The following is a 22,032-nucleotide window of genomic DNA, read 5'->3' as shown; positions in this document are numbered from 1 at the left end:
GTGGAATGAGGCGTCGCAGAGTAGCACACCGGATCAGACGGATTGGACCACAGCTCACAGGGTGGTAGACACAGATAAGGTAATGTGGGCAATCAATAGCTTTCTTCTATTTAAAACAGGTGGCCTTGACGGTATTTTTTCGGGGCTGCTACAATGGGGAGACACCGGGGTGCTGGCCCTGCATCTAACAGCTATATACAGGGCCTGTCTAGCACACCGATACGTGCCACTCCAATGGAGGGAGGTGAAAGTAGTATTTATCCCTAAGCCCGGCAAGAGTGACTACACGAATCCCAAATCGTTCAGACCAATCAGTCTTACATTCTGATGAAGACTTTAGAAAGACTTTGCGATAGGGATATTAGGGAAAATGCTCTCCTACACAAACCATTACACATCAACCAACATGCCTATAGTCAAGGCAAATCAACTGAATCTGCCCTTTACTGCGTAACATCACTTGTAGGTAAAGGTCTATCACGTAAACAATCAACTTTAGGTGCATTTATTGATATTGAAGGCGCCTTTGACAAAACTCCTTTTACTAGCATAGGCCGAGCGCTAGCTGAACACAATGTCGATCCTACAATTGCCGGGTGAATAGGCAACAAGTTGAGGCACAGAGCGATACGCTTTACTGTGAACACCAGCACAAGATGTGTGGTGGCAACTGGATGCCCACAAGGAGGGGTACTCTCACCACTCCTTTGGAACCTTGTGGTGGACGAGCTCATCGCGGAGCTAAACAGAAAGAAACTATACACAGTAGGCTATGCGGACAATCTCGCCATTCTAATAACAGATTTTCGAGAGACATTCGAGAATGTCCTATGTAATCTCATGAGATCTGCTTTTAAGATAATCGTAGAATGGTGCACACAACATCGGCTAACCGCTAATCCATCAAAGACTGAGCTAATACTTTTCACTAACAAACGCAATTTTGGCAATCTTACATTACCTAAGTTGTTCAATACCGAGATAAGCCTTACTAAAGAAGTTAAATACCTGGGGGTCATACTGGACAGTAAGCTGCTTTGGAATAAACAGATAGACCACAAGCTGGAAAAAGCATGTATAATATTTTGGCAGTGTAGAAGACTCGTAGGGAGAACCTGGGGTCTTGCTCCAAAGATATGTAAATGGCTATATACAGCAGTTATTAGACCAATTATCACCTACGGAGCAATAGCTTGGTGGCCCAGGACAGAGCTAACAACAGTACAAACCAAGCTGCAGCGATTCCAACGGCTGGCCTGCACAGCCATAACTGGTTGCATGCGCACTACGCCAACATCTGCCCTAGAAACCATTCTAGGGCTCACACCGCTTGACATACATATCCAACATGAGGTGACAATGTCGGTTCTCCGCCTGAAGCTGATGGGTGTATGCAAGAATGATGACTGCCTCACAGGAAACCTCTCGAACAGAGTAAGGAAGGATTTCCCACTCTGTGAGGCACCCTGTGATAGAATACCCAAAACACACATCTTTCAAAAGAATTACCGTATTCAACTGTTCGAAGTGGGAGCAGACCAGTCAGGTGTAAATGAACTCAGAATTTACACAGATGACTCCAAAATGGCAGCCGGAACTGGAGTTGGCATCTTCTCACAGAAACTGAATATACACACCTCTATACCCTTAGGCATACACAGCTCCATATTCCAATGCGAATGCATAGCCATCAAGGAAGCTGCAGACGCGATACTAAGAAGGAAAATACACGGATATTATATCCGCATTCTATCCGATAGTATGGCAGTACTGACTGCGCTGGGGAGCAACACCTATAACTCAGCGCTGATATACGAGTGTCACCGATCCTTAGAACGAGCTGCCTCTAACAACTGGGTAACTCTGCAATGGATCAAAGGACACAGCGGTTCGTTGGGGAACGATGCAGCGGATGAACTTGCAAGGCGGAGGTCGGAAACGCAAGTGGCTGGCCCAGGGCCAGTCCTTCCGCTACCCTTCAGCCAAATGCGGTCATGGATACGCTCTCTCACCAACAACCTACATGGAACCCGATGGACAAATGGCTGCAGACAGTCGAAAGAGGCGATTCCTGCACTATCGCCCAAACTGACACGTAGACTTATTAGCCTAAACAGACATGACATCCGAATTATGGTCGGCACCTGACGGGGCATCACTGAACAAACACCTATTTACAATCAGCGTTACGGACAGTCCTAAGTGCAGGGGCTGTCTAACCGAAGATGAAACGGTCACTCACGTAATCCTGGAATGTGCTGGGGTGGCCAACCAACGGGCACAAACCTTAGTAAATACAAGGTTGCTCCAGGGAGTCTGCGAACACCCCAGGAGTGTTCTGAACTTCTGGAAGGAGCTGGGCTGGTTGGAATGACTGGCCAACACTGCACGCAAAATGGACCCAATTAAGCGGTCTAATTGCGGAAACAGGAGCCCTTTACCAATACCAATACCAATACCAACACCGCGTCCAAAATTGAACTATTGTGTTCGTCACTTATACTTATAGCTCGTCGTCAAGCCCTGCCGCCTTTACGAACCGCAGTATCTTCTTGACGCGAGTATTACAAACAGCATCTGGGAGCAGGGTGCTGTCACCATGGTGTTACGCTTATGCATTAGTGGGCCGCAATCGCAGAGTAGATGAAGATGCATAACATCAGCCTCAAGGTGCACCATAATGCTTTTACAATATTATCCCAGAAAATGGCCAAACCAAATGTGTTGCGACTTTCAAAATAATTTATGTAGTTGAATGTTGGTAGAATGGTTATTTGTTACTATCAAAGAGGAGAGGAGAGTAAATACTACGTAATTAGAGGCAGGACTGTAGAGTCTCTTGCTGTTAGACAACTGATAAAAACAGGCCAGGAATATTAGTTTAGTGTGCGTTAGAAGCTACGTCTTACGCTCGAGATTCGTGCAGTGGGATCCGACATAAGTTGAAATCGTATTTACAAATATGAGGACGAAGTATAATCCGGCTAAGTAAGAAAATGAACGTTTAACGTCCGTTTTTTACAAGATTATAGTCGTCATCTATCAATCTATCAATTAATAATTACAAGCCTATCTTCAAGCTATGTATATTTGCCAAAATCTTTGAACCTATTATTTACACTCAGGTTTACAGCTCTCTAAAATCTACGTTCATACCTGAACAACATGGTTTCATGCAGAATCGGTCGACCACCACTAATCTGTTATCATTTATTGATTACACAACTGCAGGTATGGACGGAGGTGAACAAGTAGATGCTGTTTTCACCGATTTTAGTAAAGCATTTGACCGAATTGATCACTGCATACTGTTACAGAAACTTCAATTTGCTGGAATACATGGAAATCTATTCAGATGGTTCACCTCTTACATTGAAAATAGGTCTCAACAAGTTGTTGTAAAAGGCTATGCCTCTTCTTGGATTACTGTTTGTTCTGGGGTGCCACAAGGCTCATTACTAGGCCCTCTATTATTTAATATATTTATTAATGATGTAGGCGGTTGCTTTGAAACATCTATGCTGATGATATGAAAATATTCTCAAATATCACCAGAGATTCGGATTGTCAGCTTCTTCAAGTGGATCTAGAAAGATTTGAGGCATACTGTCTTCTTAATAAACTAGACCTAAACGCGTTTAAACGCGACGTAAAATATCATTCCATTACTTTTTCTCGTAACTATAATATAATAAAATACAAATATAAAATAAAGGGCGTTATTCTTAATTCTGTAATTGAAATTAGAGACCTCGGTGTTACACATGACAGTAAACTTACATATGTAAAACACATCGATAATGTAGTTAAAAAGGCCAAGAAATCTTCTGGTTTCATCAAACGGATATGTTCTCAATTTTCTAGCATAAAACTCATTAAAATACTATACTGTTCATATGTTCGAAGCACCCTTGAATATTGTTTTCAGGTTTGGAACCCTCATTATGAAGTTCACATTAATAGACTTGAAAAAATTCAAACAAGTTTTTTAAGATATTATTTACATTATAAGTGTAATACATATGATGCAGATTATATAATAAGATGTAAAAGGCATCACATACTTCCATTACAAATAAGACGTCAAATAGCTGATACTGTTTTTTACTCTAAGTTACTTCACTCTAAGATAGATTCTTCTTAATTAACATCACAAATTGGTATCAAAGTGCCCAATAACTACACCAGGACAAAATGTACTATATACGTTCCTCATTGCAGTACTAATTGCAGGCAACATTAATATTTTATAAGGTGTCCACAAGCAATAAATCAGATATCAGTAGACTTGCCTGATTTCGATATATTCAATACGTCACCAAACGCGTTAAGAGGTACATTGACGAGGTGTTGGATGAGTGTGTGTTCTCTTGATTTCTGAATACCTGAATACTATAATATCCATTCAGTTTGTATTTGTGAATTTATATCTATATACTTATTGTATTACTTCTTGATTTTTTTTTGTATTTTTGTTCATTATTTGTAACACGCTTATAGTCTCTTATATGCAAAAACTGTAAAATGGTTAATAGATGTATACTTTTTTTAACCTATTTATGTCATGTAATACTGTTTGTTTTATTCATAAAATAAAATAATTAAAGATCCCGGAGAACCTCTCAAAAAGGGGAACTCTCTGATTTCTAGGAGGTTTTAGTGGGTATTACCAAACTTGGCCAAAATTTCTATCTACGTAGAAGATGGTCTAAGTGGTTAAGTCTCACACTCCCTGTGCCACATAGTGCACAGGGGTAGTACGTAAATGTATTCCCTCCTCGTTAAAAAAAAAGGTTAGGTTTGGTTAGGTTAGGTTTGGCTAGGTTAGGTTTGGTTAGGTTAGGTTAGGTTTGGTTAGGTTAGGTTTGGTTAGGTTAGGTTTGGTTAGGTTAGGTTAGGTTCCCTTCCACCCGTGGCCGTCCATTCCCACGGCGTCCAGGCCTAGTCGTGGCGGAAGGGCTCAGTACTTGGAGTGCAAGCCAGCACCTTGGGGAAGCTAACTAGACACAGAGCGGCTGCTCCTGATTCGTTCTTATCCTAAGAACATACCCTCGGTACGTCAACTTAAATAGCCGTGTTCAATCACGGTGAAACTAATTTAATTTATAAATATTGCAACAAGTGTTTATATATATACCAATTTAAGTATTTTTTCTGTCACATTAAATAGATACTATAATCAGTGAAAAGTGCATATTTGGTTATCATAAATCCTATTCGGTTTGTTACGCTAACAGTTTTATGCGGAACAAAATATAACGTTAATTTTATCATTTGAAGCGCTTTCACTGTAAGTAATGGTACTTCGTTCAATTACCTTATAATGCCACGCACATTTAAACACATAATATTTTCTCTTTGTAAATGATGTTTTATTCGTATTCTGAAATTAAATATAAATAATATTTGTAGAGGACATGGAAAATATTTTAATGTGAGGAAAAATATAATAAGGATGTTGTTATTTATTAAATGAGAAATATTAACAATTATCATGGCGATTAAAATTTCCACTTTATTGATCGACTTTACTAAGGAGCGTAACATACTCGAGTGCGACAGCGCAGTCTCATTCAGTAATCACAAAATAAATTGCTCAGCGGACCTTAGTTTGAATTCTTAATTTGACAGCGGTACTTAGTTTGAATTCAAAAACACTCGATATAACCTACTCTTTCTTTTTAAATCGGTGGTAAAAATGAAACCAATGATTTTGTTATTTCTGAACAGTTAAAAAGCGGCGAAGCGCGGACTCGCCTATAAAAGGTCCCGTAGCAGCAAGTAACAGAATATAAAAGTTCTTGTAGTATGTTGTAACTTTGATAGATGTCTTAATATGTTGTAGTATATTTATCCAAATGATTTGAGTTTTCTTTAGTGTTAATTCCGCCAATATTTGTGTTCAAATAATTCGACAAGTGTTTCGCCTCTACACGAGGCTTCCTCAGGACGTGTTGTCTCGCCAAAATCTGACACGAGACTGAGTCTCGGAAGTAGTCGTAGAGGCGAAACACGTGTCGAATTGTTTGAAGACAAATATTGGCGGAATTAACACTAAAGAAAACTCAAATCATTTGGATGATTATGGATTTCCGCAAAGTAACGCCTACTTCAATAAATAGTATATTAAAAAAAAACTATTGACTAGATCTCGTTCAAACCAATTTTCGGTGGAAGCTTTCATGGTAATGTATACCTTATATATTTTTTAGTTTCATCATTCTCTTATTTTAGAAGTTACAGGGGAGGGGACACACATTTTACCATTTTGATATTGTCTCTCGCGCAAATTATTCAGTTTAGAAAAAAAGTGTATATTAGATATTTCAATATCATTTTTGAAGACATGTCCATAGATCCACCCGTATGAGTTTCATGAAAAAAAACATTTGAGTTTCCGTTCTAAGTATGGGGAACCCCCAAAATTTATTGTTTCTTTTCTGTTTTTGTGTGAAAATCTTAATGCGGTGCACAGAATACATCTACTTACCAAGTTTCAACAGTTTAGTTCTTATAATTTCGGAAAAAAGTGGCTGTGACATACGGACAGACAGACACGACGAATCCATAAGGGTTCCGTTTTTTGCCATTTGGCTTCATCTACAGGATCTACTTTACAATTGATAACCTGCTCAACCCCAATAAGTAATAAATAATAACGTTTTCCTAATTTTTTTAAATAAATAATAGTCTATCCACCCCTTATACAATAAAATTTATAACAAGATAACTGATATATTGTTTTCTTCATTAGTGATAGGTCCAAGGTGATATTACTGGGCAAATGAGACTTAACATCTTACGTCTCAAGGTGACGAGCGCAATTGTAGTGCCGCTCAAAATTTTTGGGTTTTTCAAGAATACTGAGCGGCACTGCATTGTAATGGGCAGGGCGTATCAATTACCATCAGCTAAACGACCTTCTCGTCTCGTCCCTTATTATAATAAAAAAAGACATTAAACTAAGTCTATCACGAAGCCTACAATCGCTTACATTAACTTTACAAACGGTTATTTAACAGCAATTAATAATGTGGTGAGCCACTCAACGTCGGAAGCGGGTTCTGTACCCAAAGTACTTGTGGCCGCTAATGGAAAGAATACACTGTCTGTTTTCTTAATAGAACTCTGAATGGGAATTGCTTCGTAACTGAAAAATATGGACAGTAATATAGCGTTAAATACACAGAAAGAGAAGGAATTCGAAAAAATCCTGTCCGAAAGCAAAAGATTTATCTCGGTAGATGAAGGTATTACTTAGAACCACGTCGCGTATTTTAATAGAAGACTTAGGAGACGTAGAGACTGGTAATTTCTTAACTGATAGTTAAAAAAATAATAATTCGGTGGTCAAATCGAAACAACTACTGAGGCGGTACGCAAAGGGAGTTCACAGAAAAATTTTGTTTACGGATGAGATTTTTTTTACAATAATTGAGCAACATTTTAACAAACAAAATGACCGTATTTATGTTCAAAGCTCTATGGAAGCTTCCCAATTAGTCGGCAGACTGCAACGTGGACACTATCCGACTTCAGTAATCGTTTGATGGGGTATTAGCGTGACTGAGTGATTGAGAGTGATGAACATCGGCACAAGTGTATCAAGATACCTTTCTAGAGAAGGTAGTAAAGCCACTTAATAACACTATGTTCAAAAACAAAGAATGGTCCTTCCAGCAAGACTCGGCGCGGAGTCATAAAGCTCGGTCTACGCAGTCTTAGTTGGAAACGAACGCTTCGGACTTCATCAGAGCTGAAGGCTGGCCATCGTCTAGTCTCGATCTTTATCCGCTGGATTATGGTTTTTGGTCAGTTTTAGAGAGTGCGGCTTGCTCTAATCACCATGATAATTTGAAGTCCCTGAAAGAATCCTTACGATTGGCAATGAAGAATTTTCCTATGGAATGAGTGCGTGCTTCTATTGATAACTGGCCTTAACGTTTAAAGGACTGTATTACAGCCAATGGAGACCAATTCCAATGAGCTTTTATATTTTTAACTGTTTTATATTTATGTGTTAAACTATGTAAAAGTATTTATTGCAAGACAAGGTAGATACGTAGATACATAACTACATTCGAAGCTAAAAAAATCATATTAAAAAAAAGCATACAGATAAATAATACAACGAGGATAATATTTTAGGATAAAATAAAGCGTTTGTATCGAATTCCATCATGTGGATGTTTGTGCGTCATCAATTCTGTATGTGACAGGATTTTATTGAAGAATAGCGATGGTTGGAAAATAAAGACCTTCATCCCTTACATTCTATTTTACGAGGACATTGCTGAACATTTCTCTATTAATTTGTATGCATAGTGTATTTCCTTACTTTATATTTAACTGTAACCGCTTTTTGTTTCTGCCAACAACTCTAACACCAGTGTACCACTAAGGAAGTTCAATTTCGATTAATTGCAATTCCATAAATACATTCGTTAAATATAACATTTGGAGGAAATGATTGTACAAGGTAGTATTATGGAGTTTGGGTGTCGCAATTTGGTCTGAACAGCAGACCGTGTTGTTGGTGATAAGGCGAAGAGATTAAAACAATTATGAACTTGATGTTAATATTTATTGTGAAGAACACACACACACAGCACTGACTATAACACAAAATTAACGAGGGCGCGCGTGGTATCACGCGCTGGCAGTAATTGACAACTGACGCCTCGCATATTCGTTGATGCGAGGCGGCTTCATAATATAAATCACCCGCTTGTAACTGTGTCTCCTCACGATTCCATTTACTACGAGGACCTCTGAGGTGGGTAAGACTTCTTTCATCCATCTAGACCAAAATATATCGGCTAAGCGTTGAGTGATACGCCACTGTTGTCTGAGATATAAGTCATCGTCGTGTAATATACCAGCTTGTGGAAGATTCGACGACGAACATATCAAAAAATTGTTTGGTGTTAAGGCCTCTAGGTCACGCGGGTCCACAGAATCGTGAGTTAACGGTCGGCCATTAATCATGTTTTCTACTTCAGACAGAAAGGTAAGCAAGGTCTCATCCTTGGGAGCACGCTCCTTCAAAACAACTTTTAAAGCTGTTTTAACACTTCGTATGAGGCGCTCCCATGCGCCGCCCATATGAGGACTGACAGGTGGAATGAACTTCCATTGTACACCTTTATAGATATTTTTATTAGAGTCGTTAAGAAAACCATTAATGGCATAGGAGAACTTTTCTAATAGAAAGTTTTTTAGTATTTTGATAAATTTATTTCGAATTTTGTCTGGCAGATTATTTTGTATTTTTATAGACATTACGTAAGGACTCGAGGTATATAGAACTAATTTTGGTTGTGGGGAGGTTTTATTTATTTATATATCTTTCGGGAAATCGACCCGGGAATCGGATTTATTTTCTTTTTTTGTATAATTGTGTAAATTTCTTTTCACAAATTTTCATATTTTGTAGATATATATGGAGGGTAGGGTTAGAAATTTAAATATTTTTGAAATGAGGTAGACATGAGTATCTATAATTTTTCTACTGACCAGTATGCCTATGCACTTTTTTTGTAGTATAAAGAGATCCTGGGCATTTGTGCTGTTTCCCCATAGTTTAATCTATGGTTTTGATTAAGGTGGAAGAGTGTTTCTTGTGCACTGCAATATGTAGAAGAAACAGAAATAACAGTGGTTGGTGACGACCATAACTATTGAGCTAAGGGTCCCGGCTTCGAATCCCAGTTGCTAATGTTTATATGATGAGTATTAACGTTTGTTTCCGTGTCGGGGATGCTTATATATGTATTTATATATTATTATTATATATATCGTTGTCTGGTGTCCATAGATCCGACTATGCATAATATGCCTAACCTACCTACAGAACCAGAAATTATGAAAAAAAATGTAAGATATTATATTATTTGTGAAATATTTATTATAAGTATATATTATATATATACCTAATGAATATTTCCACAATATACAAAGATAAATTCACCCAAATTAAAATCGCTATATTGGTGCTAAAAGTTACTGGAACAGTTACACAATATTTTAGGATTTTTTAGTTCCTTCATAAAATCATCATACTGTCAAATGTCATAGGTACTGTCAGATCAAAAGAAATCTATATATATAAAAATGAATTGCTGTTCGTTAGTCTCGCTCAAACTCGAGAACGGCTGGACCGATTTGGCAAATTTTAGTCTTGAATTATTTGTGGAAGTCCAGGGAAGGTTTAAAAGGTGAATAAATATGAAAGTATTCGGAATTAAATAAAAACAACGATTTTGATTTTCCTGTTAAGTGTAATCAGAATTTTTATATCTTTCTAACTTTCTCAGGTGGTAAAAAATAAACTTATTTTTAGGTAACTATACTAGGCCGATTTTAACGGGACTTTTATTGGCAGGTAGCTGATGTAATAAAAAGGAACTAAGGCTACGTTTATTTTAGAAAAATAAAGTAATGTTGCAATGAAAAGTGATCCTAAAAATAATTTATATGGCAAAACAACGTTTGCCGGGTCAGCTAGTATTATGATATAAATTATCGTAAGCTGTATAAATAAGCATTGCATGCTAATTCTGCTCACCGAGCATAGTAGCTTAGGTAATTCCTCTTAGTGGTTTTGATAGAGAATCATAGTGCAGGTAATCGGATCAGACTGAAGCAACACTGAGTGGATGGACTACCATTTAATTGATTGCTTTAAGCCCTATTTGCATCTGCATTATATGACTAAAAATTAAATAATATACTAAAATTTATTCATTCAATTGTTATAAATAATTTCAAAAGAAAATGTCGCACCCTAAAATTATGTATCTAAGAAAAAGTTTATTTTGGAATACCATATGCTTAAAAAAACATACATTTTCGTATGAATCATAATATTTTCCAACTTAGTGGAAAGAACAACCGAATTTCCCTCGAGCTTTTAAAATCTCAAGCCAACTAAGTCTTACTTAATATTAACAATAGCCCATAATCGCCATAGCCGGGGAGTTTTACTGGCATTTGATCAAATCACTAGATATGGTTAGAGAAATGATAAAATCGTGTTGTTCTTTAAACATACTCCGTGATTTGTTCAAATCACTTAGGGAATTGACCAAATCTCTGTTATATTATTTCCCTGCGACATATAGATCGTTCTTAGACTTTGCTCTGACTTTACTTACGTAAAAATAAGCTGAGTGTAAGCTTAAGACAGCCAAATGCAAAAGTAAAGTTCCTGATTTATTACACTCAGTTAAGTTTTACGTAAGTAAAGTCTGAGCAAAATCTAACTACGCTCTATAAACCTAAGTGTCCTTGCAAAGGTTCACACAATTATTGTTATTTTTGGAATCGAAAAGCAATTATTTTTATAATTTTCAAGCACATATTACATGTAACTAACTAATGTGACTTTGGAATAGTGTTTTTGAAGTAGATTATTTTTTGTAAATTTATTTTTTATGTTTTGAGTTTTAGTGAATATGAAATACACTCTCTTAAAATTTGTCTAAATATATGTAGATCTACAAAATTTTGCAATGCAGCAGTGAACAGACAGTTAGAACCGGTACACCGGTAGGTGACTCAAATATCCGGATAGCATAAAAAAGATTCGACCGAGTATCGTTAATCAAATTTAAGACTTTTATGGTAATCTCATGAATGCCATTGTCAGATCTGGACCAGACGGAAAGCACAAACTTTCACATAAAAAAAGAATTATCCAAATTGGTTCACCCAGTCGAAAGTTCTGAGGTAACAAACATAAAAAAAAACCTACGAATTGAGAACCTCCTCCTTTTTAGAGGTCGGTTAAAAAGTAGCATTTATTGACTAGGTTATAATAAAAATATTATTAATATAACATTAAATAAAATAATAACAGTATTCTTAATGAAAAAATACCGATAAGATACACAATTATTCGCGTTAAATCAATGAAATTCTAGTTTCCAGATCATTCCACGTAGAAAATTAAACGTCTCGTAGTTGTAGCGCTGGCTGCTTCGTTGTTTTTGGCAGTTGATCTATTGTCTGCATTCGTGGAATAGACGTCTTACGGCCATCCCCAATTTTCAGTCTATCTCTGGTTGATGCCTACTTGAGATAAAAATTGTAAGTATCGTTGACTTTTCTGTCCCAATAAACTTATCAACGGCAACTCATCGTATACGTACACGCTGTCTGTCAATGGGACGACGTATAGCTCACCAGGGATAGAAGTTTGTATTCAAATTGCAGCTAATTACTGACAGTAGAAGGTAATAATTTATCTCTATCTGTAGATAGTACATTGGGAACGGTCGTTAGTAAGTTCAAATAATTATTATGTTGAGTTTGTGTTGAGTGGTATAAGCTGTCCAACGCGCAATGTCCGAAAAATATTTTAATGGGATTATTAACAAGGTTTCATCAATGTTTTCAACAAGCAGAAATAATTTTAATAAATATATCAAGATTAAATCTTATAACTATACTTACAATACTATGATAACATGAAATTAATACTATCAATACGGGGAAGCGTACCAAGAATACTGGCAGCATTTCCATGTTGAATAGCTAGGATGATCCGTTGACCGAAATAGCTGCCAGCGCTTGGATTCCAACACGTCACACATCGTCCAAGAATTTCAGTACAAATTAATTTTGTTTATTTAAACAGAAGTCAGGGGAGATAACTAAAAAAAAATTTTACTCTCTCTCTATCTGCGGTCGCTCCCTCATGACTGAGTATCGTGGTCTTCGTCAGCTGAGGATGCTGGTGCTACGAAACCTGTTATGATCTGCCTCCATTGGTGCTTATCCATTGCCTCTCTGATAAATAAGTAGAACTTAGTCAAGGCTAGGCCTTACACTTGGTCGCTCCACCTGATAGGGGACGGTCGGATCCATCTATATTACAAATAGCTTTAAATGAATCAGTCTCTGAATTCAAAGAAAAGGGCAGAGCAAGCTAATTAATATTTTAACGGCGGTAAGTTAATATTTTTTTTAATCTTAAAATTGAAGTTTATAATTACAGTGCCGTCCCATTTATTAGAATCATGAAAATTGGTAACTTATGATTACTATTTCTTATTACATAACCAATAGTGGAGTATGAAACGAAACTTTTAACATCTGAATAGTACCTATTTATGACGAAGACTCTGTTTTTATTATAAATCACTTATCACCTGTGGGAGGCTTCTTTGCACAGGACGCCGGGTAGATTATGGATACAACAACGGTGCCTATTTCTGCCGTGAAGCAGTAATGTGTAAACATTACTGTGTTTCGGTCTGAAGGGCGCCGTAGCTAGTGAAATTACTGGGCAAATGAAACTGAACATCTTATGTCTCAAGGTGACTAGCGCAATTGTAGTGCTGCTCTGAATTTTTGGGCTTTTCAAGAATCCTGAGCGGCACTGCATTGTAATGAATAGGGCGTATCAATTACCATAAGTTGAACGTCCTGCTCGTGCAGTCCCTTATTTTCATTAAAAATCGCATTTTTACAATTGCAAGGCAAAAACGAGGAACAGTTGAGAAAAATATTAGAAATGCTACAATAGAGTTTTCTCATCTGAAGCCTGTAATTGACAAGTTAATTAAAGAAATTCCGCAATTTAGCTCTTTATCTTGAAAATGTAACAGAACTCTTTATTAAAGCCGATGAGTAAATTTATTGTGTTAAGCCGTTCCTCCCAACAACTGTTAAACAATCTTAAAAATGCTTTTTGTCGTTTTGTAGCCACTTTGATTGTCTTCAGATATAACAGTTACTCTCATATGAAAATATAATTATTATTATAAAACAAATTTAATGACGTTGTTCTTAGATAACAAATTTAAAAATAACACATGATAGGTTAAGCTCCTCCATTTTTCGGAAACGGTTTAATTAAACCAGCAAATTAAATTTGTAACCAAAATTAACGAACGATGCGGGACTCGAACCCGCGACCTCTCGGGTTCGTCCGAGCGCGCTTCCACTGTGGCTCAGTTCGAGTGACGTATCGGTCGAAAATCTTGGTATATTTTGTTCAACTCTCAGGCTGTGGTACCATCTACAGGATCTACCTTACATTCAATAACCTGCTCAATTAGGAAATTGACTTGAGATGTCGCCCTTTCAAATATAAACAATTTGTTATTTTTAAAGTGAGATCCCTGACTTCTGGAATTTATTAAATTGAATTTGTTACCAAAATTTATCAACGACGCGGGACTCGAACCCGCGACCTCTCGGGTTCCATCCAAACGCTCTTCCACTGAGCCAAACGTTCGAGTGACGTATCGTTCGTAAATCTTGATATGTCTTGTTCAACTATCAGGTTGTGGCAAATTTAATTTAATTAATTCCAAAAGTGCGGGCTATCACATTGAAAATAACACATTCTTGAGAATTTATATCCCACAGAGTTCGGTAAATACTACACAAGTCCAAATAAATGAAAAATATAATTAATATGCACAGCACTAGCACTTCAAACAACTATTATTCGTGCAATTTGCCCACTCATGCTTTACGTGAAAGCCTGCAACGGTGGGTTCCAAACTTCGCCTGACAACTGCAGTTTCGAGAGTTAATTTGCCAATTTATAAAACACATAATATATATAATGCGCCAGTTGTATTTTTCATTAGGGAATGTATGATAGGGGTCATCTTAGTAAATTATTACTACAGAGCTAGTTCTAACACCAGGAAAACAAACACTTTTAGTCTGTAGTATTTAATCAAAGTGTAATGAATAAAGATAGACCAATTATAAAATTGGCATTGGGAATCAATTCAGGTCATATTGGGTTGATTGTCTTTTGTTGGGCGATGTATATGCTTCTACAATATGATCCCAGAAAATGTGTTACGAAATTTAAAAGAATTGTTAAAAAACGTTTGTGTGGGAAAGGTTATTATAGCTTAAACGATTTTCTTGATGACACCACGGACTGGGAATAAAGCGAACACCCTCAGGCTCTTTAAATTATAAATGTTTATTGTATGATATCACATTGTAATCCATATTTTATATGAAAAAAAAAGCCCGCTGAGTTTCTTGCGCCCATTCTTCTCAGGTCTGAGGCAGTCTCTTTTGAATGGGTGGTAGTTCTGAGGTTCAATAAGTGATTTTAAATCCAATTTTGAATAAAAATATTTGAATTTGAATTAAAAGCATTATCGATTCACCAGTGGAAGGCTCCTTTGCATACCAGTGGCCGGCATCCTATGCAAAGGAGCCTCTCCTTTGCATAGGATGCCGGCTAGACTATGGCGCCACAACGGCGCCTATTTCTGCCGTAAAGCAATAATGTGTAAACATTACTGTGTTACTGTCTGCAGGGCGCCGTAGCTAGTGAAATTACTGGGCAAATGTGACTTGACATCTTATGTCTCAAGGTGACGAGTGTAATTGTAGTGCTGCTCAGAATTTTTAAGGTTTTCAAGAATCCTGATCGGCACTGCATTATAATGTGCAGGGCGTATCAATTGCCATCAGCTGAACGTCTCGTCCCTTATTTTCATAAAAAACGTTTTATTCTCTGCTATTGAGAGATCCTTAGAAACGATATCCATATTGTTAAACTCATAATCGCGGCGGCCATCTTGTATTCCAAAAATGATGACAAATTCGCAACCCTCAGAATCTCAGACTTGGAAATTATAACTTTATTGTAATTGTGATAATTATATTTATGTGATTATTATAATTAAAGTCAGTATTTTGCGCAGCGACAATCTTAGATTGCAAAAATAATCCCGGATTCTGTGTAGCATGTTCCCTTTGCTTTTTAATATTATCTTCTCTTTCACATAACGAACAAACAACTCTCGACCCATATCCTACTTCGCTAATTATTTTGCCACATATTGCATGAACTGAGTTTCTGCAAATGTCACATGAATGCGCTCCTGTAACTGTCCTTGTCCACAAACTAAATATAACATTTCCTGTACTCTCTCAACTGATTCGCTTTCTGAAACTATAGGTAGCAATTAACTCGTGCGCGGACGTTACCAAAATAAGAACTGTCATGTTTTTTTGTTATTTCACGGAACCAATTCTGGTATATGATCAAATCACTAGATTTGTTTAGAGAAATGATAAAATTCTTTTGTTATTTTAACATCTTCCGTGATTTGATCAAATCACTTAGGGAATTGACCAAATCTCTGTTTTATCATATCCCTGCGACTAATATACGTTGACCCGATCCGACGAAAGTTCATATCCCGCTCCCTCGGGAACTATTTAATATTTTGGGATGAAAAGTTTTCTCTGTGCTTTCCTGTACATCTGAAAGCGTGTTTGCAAAATTTCATGATGATCGGTTCAGTGGAACGAGTGGAAGCGTAATAAACAAACAAATAAAAACAGATATTCGCTTTGTAGGGGCTTAAGTATGAGATAGCCGCGTTGGCGTGCCGTCTATTTTGGATAAAAATGTAAATTCTTAGTGAATTCACAGTGAAACCTTATTCCCTTGACAGCAATCATAAAAAATATACGTATACAGCATCGGATTGACTATCAATTATCTTGTAATTCGGAAACTTCAAATTTATATTTGGTTATTACAATGACCTATTTTTAGCAGCTGCTGATGTCATTGTTGTACACACTAATACATACAGATACACAAATAGTTCCACACATAATCATACATACATACATACACGCGTAGGTGTACATACTCTATTAGTTTTTCAAAAAATAATTATACCTTCTATTTAAATCAATCACTTTATTCATGTAGTTCAAAGAAATGACACTAATAATAATAATATTTTCTTACTAACAAGAAATGTGTTATAGTTTTGTGTTGCGTTACAGCGACTTAACGATTCGGTCATTGATCACTGATAAGGTCTTCTGAAGAATTGTCTATTATATTAAGCTTGTAATTATGGGTATGTGACGATTTGCGTGAGAAATATATTGCTCGGTGACAATTTTGTTATATTATTATGCGGCGCAAGAGACAACTGTCATTATGTTACCTCACAGATGGCAATGCGTCTGTTGTCTATGGTATTTCTCTATCTACAGGAAAGCGTCGGCTATAAATTGGCTACACCAAATAACAATAAAAAAAACCGTGTGGTGTCGTGGAACACCGGATAGGAACGATTGGAAAGGAATTATAAGAATATTAATTTGACTGATTTTCTAAAAAAAATGAGCTTCCGCTAAATTCAAAATAAAAAAAAGTATGTGTATACTTATGTATGCACGCAAGAAGTTATACATCTTTGGCGTAACAAAACAAATCCTTAAAATTATTTATTCGTCGTGCTATTCTACGTTTGTAGAAAGAACTATATTGTAAAAATCGTGAAATTAATTACTGGCTTGAACCCTTTGCCTGTGCTAATAATGGACGAAGAAATCAAAAAAAATCATTAATGTCGCAAACGTCAGGAAATTTCTGAAAACTTTTATGTTTAGATGTCGTTCTGCGCACGCAACGTATAAAAGTCAAAGAAGTTTATCTTCAATAACATCAAAAATGTAAAGGTAACTTGTAAACTTAAATATGTTATGCTTTTATGTCAATGTAATTTTGCAGTAATACACCTATTCAAATATGATTTAAATATTCGTTTATTGTATTTTGGTTTGATTTGGCCTTGTTACTAATGCTCTTAATAAATAAAATAAACAATCAATGTAATTTGTCAGAAATGTGTCAAATGTCAATAATTGTTACTTGTCAATTATTTATATATAAAAAAGTGTCGTTACAACTTTTGGTCCTAATTTTTTCCGTCTAGCCCCCTTTCGCAACGGACGATAAGGAACTTCGATCCAATAAAAATTGCGTCGCATCCACATTATATTATTACAAAACGGAGGATGTGAATGACTTAGGGGCAGCTCAAAATCTAAATTTTTTGGATGAACTTATGCATGTTTGGTCATGATTAAGTGCGATCAAAGCTTTATAACGCCCGGAGTGGGTTGTTTATTTAAAATAGGACGTTGTCAGTCAACGCGGGGTGCTTCCGACTTTCAAAGGCTGCCATGGCGTGTATTATGTAAATTTTTTAGTAATTTTCTGCGGCTTGGGAGCCGTGGGACTTTGTATACCATCGTGAATCGCATCAATGCTTATCTGAAATAATTGCCTTTTTCATAATAACTCTCCAAAAGAGCGCTACAATTATATAGATATTTTATTGTTACTCAACAGCTACAGTCTTTAATTACATAAATAAAACTGAAACCAAAACTTTATGAACGATATAGGACTCGAACCCCTGACCCCTGACTCGGTTATCAGTCTTTAAATTTTATTAAATTATAATAGATGCAACCATTAAATTTTCATAATTTTAATAAATCTGTCAGGATTTCATTACTCTTTCCTAACGTGTGAAAAAATTAATAAAAAACTATAACCTCAACCGCTTTAGTGCACATTCTGACATAGATACATTTCAAACTGTCAATTTCGCAATATAAAACCGTTATAACCTAAGCTAAAAGTGGAATATTTTCATGACAAGAAGTATTGAATTTAATTTTAGCATATATTTTATCCATTTCATTTAGTGCTTCTAAGAGAATGTATTTAAACCAGTGCTCTGTGAACGGTTAGATGACTTGGCGTTGCGTAGAGACGTCGCTTTATTGTGTGTCGTCTACCGCATTTATCACGAAAAGTGTTCCGAAGAGCTGTTTCACCTGATTCCTGCCGCCGAATTCCACCTTCGCTGACACGCCACAAATAAGGTAATCTGGGTGTGTCCTCCGGTCCTCCACAGTGCGATTATTAAAAAGCTTTCTTCCATGTACTACAAAGCTATGGAATGAACTTCCTTGTGCGTTGCTTCCGGGACGATATGATATACCAGTTGGTATATCATAGCCGGTATCCTTTGCACAGGATAGGCTAGATTATGGGTACCACAACGGCGCCTATTTCTGCCGTGAAGCAATAATGTGTAAACATTATTGTATTTCGGTCAGAAAGGCGCCGTAGCTAGTGAAATTACTGGGCAAAGGAGACTTAACATCTTATGTCAAAGTGACGAGCGCAATTGTAGTGCCGCTCAAAATTTTTGGGATTTTTCAAGATCCTGAGTGGCAGTGCATTGTAATGGGCAGGGCGTATGAACTACCATCAGTTGAACATCCTGTACGTCTCGTCCCTTATGTTCATAAAAAAAATAGGTGCCTTCAAAAACGCGCGTACTCTTTCCTTAAAGGCCGGCAATGCTCCTATTATTCCTCTGGTGTTGCAAGACAATGTGGGCGTCGGTGATCACTTAACACCAGGTGACTCGTACGCTCGTTTGTCCTCATTTTTCATAAAAAAACCAAATTATGCATTTAAAACATAATTTAAGATGAATTCAGTATTTAGCACATAATACGAAAAAGCAGCTATAATAATCCCTAGATGAGCCGCATTCATACAAATATCTGCGTCTGCAGTAAACACCGAGCGAAGAATAACAAAAATGTAATGAGAGAGGTTTTGAAAGTCGTACAGAGTGCAGTGCCAAGTTATAAGGTAAAACGTAACTTGCAACAATATTATTTCGGCTGGAAAACAGCGTTACTTCTTGACATTTCAGTGTATTAGTTTAACCTGGAAGTTTATTTAAAAACGCCCTGTCTACTAGAGGGGTCCAATGAATAGATGGATATAATCTGATGGAAAGAAAGAATCATCAAAGCAGTTAAGAGATGCGTAGGCACTTGGCAGCCCTTCAAAAATAAATGTATGCCCTAAAATTGAAGCTTCACTTGATTACAGTGATATTGTGAGAATTTCTGTAATTATGGATGATATGTTACAATGCGAGACCAAATCAGAAATGAGGAGATCTGTAGGAGAATCTAAGTCACCGATATGGCCCAAATGATTGCAAAACTGTAGTGGCAGGGGGCAGGGCACATGGCTCGACGGGCAGATGGCCAGTAGGGCAGAAAAATCCTCGAATAGCGACCACGTACGGAATATGCAGTGTTATTAGGCATAAGATGGACCAACGATATGGTCAAGATCGCCGGAATACGTAGGTCACCCTAAAAGTCCTAAAAGTAACTTAAAAAAACAACATGTTATAACAAAAATATTATGTTTATTGCTTTTCAAAATACCCTCCTGTACATTTTAAATATTTTTTCATGCCATCCAACCATTTTTTAATAATTATTTAATACAGGAGGACCACAGATCTGAAGGCATATTTTCTACGTGCTGATTGAACGCTATCACTGCCTCATCGGAATTGGTAAAAGTGAAACCTCTAATCAGATCTTTGATTTTGGGGAAAATATAGAAATCACAGGGTGCTAGGTCAGGGCTGTGTGCAGGATGGGTGATGAGTTGTACTTTGCCGTAAGATAACGCGGCTTTTTGGTCGTCTTTCGTGAACTTTTTTAACACCCTGGGTAAAGAAATGGTACCACTCGGCATTAACAATCTTTTGATCTTCAAGTGGGATTGTGCAGATGGGACCCGTAGCTGAGAAAAATAATGCAATCATTTTTTACCAACGTTTCTCGCATGCCTCACTTTTGTTGGCCTGTTCTCATTTTCAAAATCATTAGCAGGACGTTCAGCTAACGGTAATTGATACGCCCTGCCCATTTCAATGCAGCGCTCAGGATTCTAAAAAAATACAAAAACTCTGAGCGGCACTTCAATTACGCAAGTCTCCTTAAGACAGAAGATGTGCCCTTCAGACCGAAACTCAGTAATGTTTACACATTACTGCTTCACGGCAGAAATAGGCACCGTTGTGGTACCTAAAAATTTAGCCGGCATCCTGTACAAAGGAGCCTCCCACTGGTCATTAATGGTAAAGTTCTCTCTATATAAAGGATAATAATGCTGTTAGAATTTTGTTACTAAAAACGTGTTATTATAGATAGTCACGACTTCTGACCTAAGTACTTGGAATATACGTAATTTTACTCGTGACTCTTATATTTTTTCCTGTTATTATTATAAGTGTTCGGTTTGTTATATCGTGCTTGAAATATGAGGTCTTACATTTTTTGCGTATTGCATATCCATTTTATGCCAATTTAGACAAAAAACATACCTTTCATCATTATCTAGCGTTAAGCTACCATTTTGTTTTTACTTAATGTACAAAAGTGAGAATGCGGATTACGCTGGTAGCTATTATTAAATCTAATTTTAGTTTTCGATGTAGTCGCCGTTAACATAATACACTTGGAATACATATTTTCTTTAATTAAAATTCCTTTCAAACCTATTAATCTTATTTCATCTATATTCCTCTCAAAAACCTTAGAAACATCTTCTAACTAAGATTACCCAAAAAAGGTAGAACACATTCCTAACGTATTCCTGTAATATGTTTGGTGGTGCTTAGTAACTACTAAATACTAAACGTAATTACTACTATTTCAAATTCATTTTAAATCACTGCACGTTTCATAACTAAATTTCAATTTATACTTAAGCAGTCCCGCCTTATATTAAGTAGTATTTACATCCGCTTTGTACAAGAGTGTAAAAAAGAAGGATCTAATCCCCAATAATTGTAATCTTTATATTGGCAAACAGTCAAGTGGCCTAGTTGATAGGTAATTAGCACCACAGACAATAAATACCACCAATAATAGAGGTGTTAGCGATATTGGGGAATTCCTGACCTGCTATGGGTATGCTCTAAATTGTAGATCCTTGAAGCAGGGTTATTACACTCGAATCACGTCGTGTTGTACACTGAGTAACGTCAGAGTAATCATTCGAATGCACTCGAGTCTCCGATTTCACAAAGCAGCTATCTAGCCAGATAGTTTATTTTGAATAGCGTGACATACCTTACCATGAAATCAACGTGTTTCTAGTGATTTTTTCACATTTTAACGTGATGTACGTTTGTGAAGTTCACTCAGAATACTCTATTAAGAACCTAGTCTGGCCATAAATACTGTTACAAATAAAAATAAACACTATATTACATTTGAATTTGGATCATTTTTATATGACAGTTCATTGAGTTTTCTCATTTTAGCGCCAATACATTGTACAATATTTTGAGATATTAAAATGGAGTTAAAGAGAACCGAACAAATGGT

This window comes from Leptidea sinapis, chromosome 21 (genome assembly GCF_905404315.1).
Source record: "Leptidea sinapis chromosome 21, ilLepSina1.1, whole genome shotgun sequence".
In the NCBI taxonomy this organism is placed as follows: domain Eukaryota; kingdom Metazoa; phylum Arthropoda; class Insecta; order Lepidoptera; family Pieridae; genus Leptidea; species Leptidea sinapis.
This window is presented reverse-complemented; position numbering follows the sequence as displayed.